The following is a 6,885-nucleotide window of genomic DNA, read 5'->3' as shown; positions in this document are numbered from 1 at the left end:
ATGTTACAGAACCCTCCCCCTACTGGGGATGTGCCCACAACCAAGGTACAAGCCCTTGGCCGGATCGAACCTGGGTCTCTTCAGTCCCCAGGCCGACGCTCTATCCACTGAGCCAAACCAGTTAGGACAAGCCTCTGGTATTTTATTAAGGCTTTGTCTAATGTAGGGGTGGGTAACATCCAGCCCTCGGGCAGTATAGGGCCCAGAAATCATTTGGTCTGGCCCTGCCAAGGGATTAGGGGTGAGTTAATTAAATGTTTGACCAAACACAGCAGGCTAATTTTTAAATTGATACTTTTGTATGGCCCTTGAATGATGTTATAAATATCCAAATGGCCCTTGGCAGAAAAAAGGTTCCCCATCCCTGCTCTAGATAATGTGGCCCACCTGTGTATACCTGAACTTGGTCAACATGCTTTTGGGGGGTGGAGTGATAAGAAATGTCCTAGTCCTTGATTCTCACCCCAAACTTTTAGAGTGAAGAGGGGACAAGGAGAACAAAGGCTTTTATCTTAGCCAATCAATTCTGTAAGTGATTTCCCTAGTCTGTTCACAAGCGGTTGTCTGAAATAAGCCTAATGTGAATATTGTGGCTTGGTGACATTTCATGAGCCGTTAAGGCTTTTGCCTTAAATTGGGGGATGTGGAACAAAGTCATTCATTATCTTCAAGATGACAGATGATAATTCCAAATGTCATTTTAAGTAAACTTTTCTTTATGACTACCCAAATCTTATTAGTCCTTCAATTTAGCTGTCATTAATTACACAATTCTATATACCAGTACTTTACATACATAATTTTATTTAACTTTTCCCAAACAATATTTCTTGATAGCGATCATTACCTGCATTTCACAGATGAAGAAATTGAGCCTCAGAGAGGTTAAGTAATTTTCCCAAGGTCACCCAGCTATGGAAAAGCAGAGGCAAGCTAGGAGCCCAAGGGAATCTAATTTTACTTCTTTCTTTCTACGGCCTCTATGTTGTCCTGTAGATAAAAAGATTATTTTAAAATTAAGAAGAATTATTCATTATTTAAAACAAATTCAAATCTTATGTGTTGAAATCATCTGACATCCTTGATGTGAATTTACAACAAAGCTAATGAAACTTAAGTTTCAAGGATTCCTCACTTATAAAAGTTCCTTCCAAGGGCCTCTAATTTTTATTCCTAATTTTGTATTCTCTATCCTTAAAAGGGGGTCCCCAAATTTAGAAACTTCGGGCTCCACAAAATCTGGATCTGCTTCTGTTGCTATCAGATACATAAATCCTCTTTGACAATATTCCAAATAAGTACTGGTGGTTCAGCCTGTGGTTGAATATCTCCAATTAAGAGGAGCTCACCACCCCACAGGGCTTTTGTTTCATTTCAGATAGTTCTTAGTCTTCAGAAGTTCTTTTTATACTGTGCCAAAATCTACCTCCTGGCACCATCCACTTACAGACCTTGTTCAGTCTTCTGAAACTACATAAAGCAAACCTAATCCCTTGCCATCTAATAGGTGTGAAAGTATTTGAAGGCTGTTTTGTTTCAGTAAATATTGTTTCCCAAAGCTTCCTCAGTGTCTTGACCATTCCTGGCCCACCTTCCTTCTGGTTGCTGGGGTCCTTCTTTGAGAGCATTCCAGGTTTGGTTTGATTGACAGAGAATAAAGCAACCCCCTTGCTAAACTTACTTACTGAAGACTTTGCATTTATCACTGTGGAAATTTCTCATTCCTATTACATATCTGACTCACTGTTGCAGCTTGCCCAATCATGTTGCATCCATATTTGTTTCCTAGCCCAGACATCATAGTCCTGGGAGATGCTTCCTACCTTTTTTGTAGCGATGTTGTTCACATTGCATGATCTGTCAGGAGCCGGCAGGACTTAGCAAGAAGGCTTCCTGGCACATTTCAGACTCGGACCATGGGAAGATAGCACTCATACAGCTGCCCTTGTGTGTAATACAACCCCGTCTACGCCCCCTGGTGGGTGCTACCCCTCCATGATCACACTCTTAATCTAGCCTTTCTCAAGCCACTCATCACATTTGGAAAACATCTTTGTAAGATGAGCTCACTGAACAGACTAATTATGGTTTTTCTTTTTTGTCACCTTTGCCATTTATATTCCCTTTTACATGAACTCCTCTCATGTAATTCCTTAGTTTTTTTCAGGATCCTTTGTCCTGTCCAGAAGCTCGTCGTCTTCTCTGGTGAAGGAGAGGTACAGAAGCACCCAGGCCCACGTATCTTCTCCACAGCACCTCACACTCAGGCCATCTGCCCCTTTGGAAGCAAGCACACACGGGTTCCCCACAGGTTTCAGTTCTGCCGCTCTCCTTGCCCTTGTCCTTGCCCCTCCCCCCACCCCCCCAAGACTTTTCTTCCACATTCCACTTAAGCCCCTCGTGCCTTCCTTATGCCTTTTCCTTTTGTTGGACAATCTCCTCACTCACTCTTTTAGGTAGAAAAGTTAGTAAACTTCAGAGTTCAGATTCTTTTGGTGGTAAGTGGAGACTTTTCCCCTCCAATACATCAAAATGTTTTCTGTAAGCTATAAAGCAAATGGCTTTAAAAAAAATTCAATGCATATAGATGCTGAGACCCAAAAAGGCCACTGGTGACCCCAGAAGCTATTACGGTATTTACTGATGGAAAGCACCCTTCATTCGATTAAATGGTTCACTACATTTTAAAACTAGGAGAGTAGCAAAACTGAAGAGTTAATTTTCATGGAATATAATAAAAACCAGAAAGGAAGGAAATCCAAATTAATTATTAAGTGCCCACTATGGAGATTACCTCATAATCTTTCTAATAACCTATGTGGTAGGAATTGCAATGCCGATTTTACACATAGATAAGGAACGTCAGGGAGGTTAAATAACCAGCCTGGGAGCGAAGATGGAAGCGCACGCGTTCCAGCTTCCAAATCAGCCAAGGCTCATTCTACTTGACCTCACTCAGCAATTGGCCCAGCTGGTGAACCGTCTTATTGATGTTCTTAATAAACTTGCATTTTCATAGCCCCCCCCCAAGAATCTGGGTAGGCAGGAAGAGTACTGGCTGGGAAACAATCCTGAACAATTTAAAACAAATGCTGGGTTTTCCATTCCTCCCTTCTTTATACCATATCCTTACACTTTGAATTCCCTCTTAGATGAACTGGCTGTGTGTTCCCCTGCGCCCTGTTTGGCTGATAGACTTAGATTAAGGATTTGGCGTATCACAAAACAAAGTGGCCTCAGAAGATCATTGTTTCTGATGTTATTAGAAAGAAACTAAAATTTAACAACTAAAATCTTTGGCACTCACAGAAATTCTTAGATATCTAGTTTTGAGTTGATTCCTTTAGTTATCTTATGGGTGTTAGTGAATTTTTTTAAATGTTCAAGGGAGACATTTGGACAGTTTGGAGCAATAAATTTATAGGTTTTGGGGTTTTAAATTAACATTCAACTTATTAAAGTCACAATTTTTTTCAAGCCTTCAAGTTCAATTTGCAAATCTTTTTGTAAAAGTCTAGAAGTATTTTACTTCTAAGAAAATTACTTTTATCTGATCTTTGATTAGTGCTATATTAATCTCAAAATTAACACATAATTTTTTCCTAAATTATCTCATATGATAAATTAATTTAAATTCATTATATATTTCAAACCACATTATTAAATTTAATGTAATTAGTTCTTCCAAGCATTTTTAAATGCCTGAGATGACAGATTCACAACCCTCACATACAAGTAGCATTTGTAAATTTGTGCTTTATATTTTCATGATGTTTAATCCCTAATTTTATATACAGTCTTTTTTTTTATTGACTTCAGAGAGGAAGAGAGAAGGAGAGAGAGAGAGAAACGTCAATGATGAGAGAGAACCATTGATTGGCTGCTTCCTGCGCACCCCCACTGGGGATCGAGCCCACAACCTGGGCATGTGCCCTTGACTGGAATCAAACCTGGAACGCTTCAGTCCGCAGGCTGATGCTCTGTCCACTGAGCCAAACCAGCCAGGGTTTATATACAGTCTTAAAAAATTAATTTTTAATTTTTATCTATGTCTCAACTTATATACTAACCAAATCTCTGTGTGTGTGTGTGTGTGTGTGTGTGTGTGTGTGTGTACAATGAGCCTCATTATACTTCTATAAATTGATAGGAAATATTCAATAGGTATTTATATCATACCCCATTAATTGCCAATAGCTATTAATTATGTTCAAATATTAATAAACAATAAGTGTAACTGGGTTAAAATCACATTTAAAAATTGTTAATCAAATTTTCTGAAGTTGCACACAAACAACCCCTGAAAGAGCTAAGTGCATATGAGGAATAGCAATGTCATCAACTCTTCTGGAGAAATAAAGCAATCTGAGGGTCAATCTTTATTCACTATTTCAGTGTCAGTTGCAAACATACTTTGTAACTATTAAAAGACCTACACATGTACAGGCTTCTTTTTTTTTTTGCCTCTATTTCCACATAAATATTCTATATTTGGGTCCCAATTGTATTACAATTAAATTTTGAAAACTTTCTCTGCTTCCTGAAAACAATTATTGTTAGTATCTATCTAAGGAATTTATTTTTTTAATGGAATTTTGAACACTACCAGGGTTTTATTATTATAGGAACTATGCTCTATACACTAAGCCTGTGCTGAATTCCTGGTTGGCTACATTTTAGTTGATGCACTTTGGAGCAGAGGTGGATGTTAAACTTTGATCTTTCTCCGGTTTGTGGTCTCTCCAAATCTTTTGCTTTTGGCTTCCCAAAGAAAAAATGAAGCAGCTTAATTTTTTCAACAAGTAGCTTCCTGATGGAGACACTTAAAATTGGTCCATTTCAGCCCTAGCTGGTTTGCCTCAGTGGCTAGAGTGTTGACTTGTGGACTGAAGGGTCCTGGGTTCGATTCCAGTCAAGGGCACATGCTTGGGTTGCAGGCTCCATCCCCAGTAGGGGGCGTGCAGGAGGCAGCCAATCAATGATTCTCTCACATCATTGATGTTTCTATCTCTCCTTTTCCCTTCTCTCTGAAATCAATAAAAATATATATTTTTTAAAAATTGGTCCCTTTCATATTTAAAATCAAGTCATCTGTCATATTTGGGCCTCTGTTTCTTCTCCTCATATTAAGTATTCTCTGGAGCTCCTTCTATTATATTCATTCATAAGCATACTTATTAAAGTCTTACTAAACTTATCCTCAGCATTGTAGGGGATTAAAAGCCCTGACCTTTGCCCTAAAAAAGCTAAGGGCCTAAAAAAACAAAACACCTAATGGCTTGTACTGGGGGCGGAGGAATAGTGCTTTCAGTATGATTTTATGACTTATTGATTGATTGCATGAATGGTCAGTTGAGAAATGCCAAGGCCAAGAAAGTGGTGACCAGGAGATACATACCTGATAGAGACCTATGAAAAATTCCAGCAGCATTTTCCCAAACGCAGACTGAGAGTTCAATTAGGTATTCGGAGCTATGGGCAAAAAATCTACCTGGAATCTAGATATATTCTACCATATAAGTAGAATATGAACTTTCTATTCCACAAAGGTGTTGGGGGAGGAGGGATTTATAAAAGACCATAGGACACTGTTTTTTTCAAACTCTGGGTTGCTACTAAACATTTTTTTAAAGCAAGGAGGGAGCCCTAGTTGGTTTGGCTTAGTGGACAGAGCTTTGGCCTGTAGACCGAATGGTCCCAGGTTCAAGTCCAGTCAAGGGCATGTACCTCAGTTGCAGACTCCTCCCTGGCCTGGGCCCTGGTTGGGGCTCTTGCAAGAGGCAACTAATCGATGTGTTTCTCTCACATCGATATTTCTCTGTCTTTCCCTCTCTCTTCCACTCTCTCTAAAAATCAATAGGAAAATATCCTTGGGTGAGGATTTATTAAAATAATAATAAAAGGGAGAGTAGGGAGACGAATAATTTTTCTTGAAGCTTTGTTAACATAATTGGTTGATATTCAACTAATACATATTGATATGGCTCTAAAAGCTGTTACCCCTGAACAAATAAATAGTGTCTAAGTCCTGTCTGGTCCCCTCTCCCCATGGCCAACATTTTTTGCCCACCCTCTGGAGCTCTCCACCCAGCACCTGCAAGGGAAATGCATGGCAGGGGGCCTCTAGGATATCCTCTTAGAGTTTGAGGCAGTGTTTGATCTTAGTGGTCAGTGCTCAATGTTGTTAAATATTTTGAATAAAAATGCTAATTTCTTCTGCATATGTATATACACTAAGTCACAATATAAAATATATTTATTCTTGTGGATCATCATGAAAAAAGATTGAAAGCTACTGTTCTATGAGAAATATGAATGTAGGAAGAAATCTTTTTCAACGAACTGCTTCCTCTGGAAATAAACCACCCTCACTGGCCTGAGGCTGAGGATTTTGTTGCTTTATATTTATACTTACTCTTATAGCTAAGACACTGGCTTTTCCTTTACTATGGTGATATCAACTTTTTAAATTATTTGGGTCAGGAATAAAAGTAAATTGGTTTAAAGAATAACATTTAATAATGTAGGTGGTACATCGCTTAAATTAGGAAGGTGGTATAAGAATGATTGTAATTTTGGAGCTCTTTCATCTAGCTAAACCTCCTATTATATAGATACTAGAGGCCCGGTGCACGAAATTCGTGCATGGGGGGAGTCCCTCAGCCCAGCCTGCACCCTCTCCAATCCAGGACCCCTCAGACATCCCTCTCGTAATCCGGGACTACTGGCTCCTAACTGCTCACCTGCCTGCCTGCCTGATCGCCACTAACCACTCTGCCTGTCTGCCTGATGCCCCTAACTGCTCCCCTGCCTGCCTGATCACTCCTAACCACCTCTGCCTGCCTGCCTGATAGCCCCTAACCACCTCTGCCTGCCAGCTTGAAG

The sequence above is a fragment of the Myotis davidii genome, unplaced genomic scaffold, assembly GCF_000327345.1.
Source record: "Myotis davidii unplaced genomic scaffold, ASM32734v1 scaffold168, whole genome shotgun sequence".
NCBI classification, from domain to species: domain Eukaryota; kingdom Metazoa; phylum Chordata; class Mammalia; order Chiroptera; family Vespertilionidae; genus Myotis; species Myotis davidii.
The sequence above is the reverse complement of the archived record's forward strand: the minus strand, read 5'-3'. Positions refer to the sequence as shown.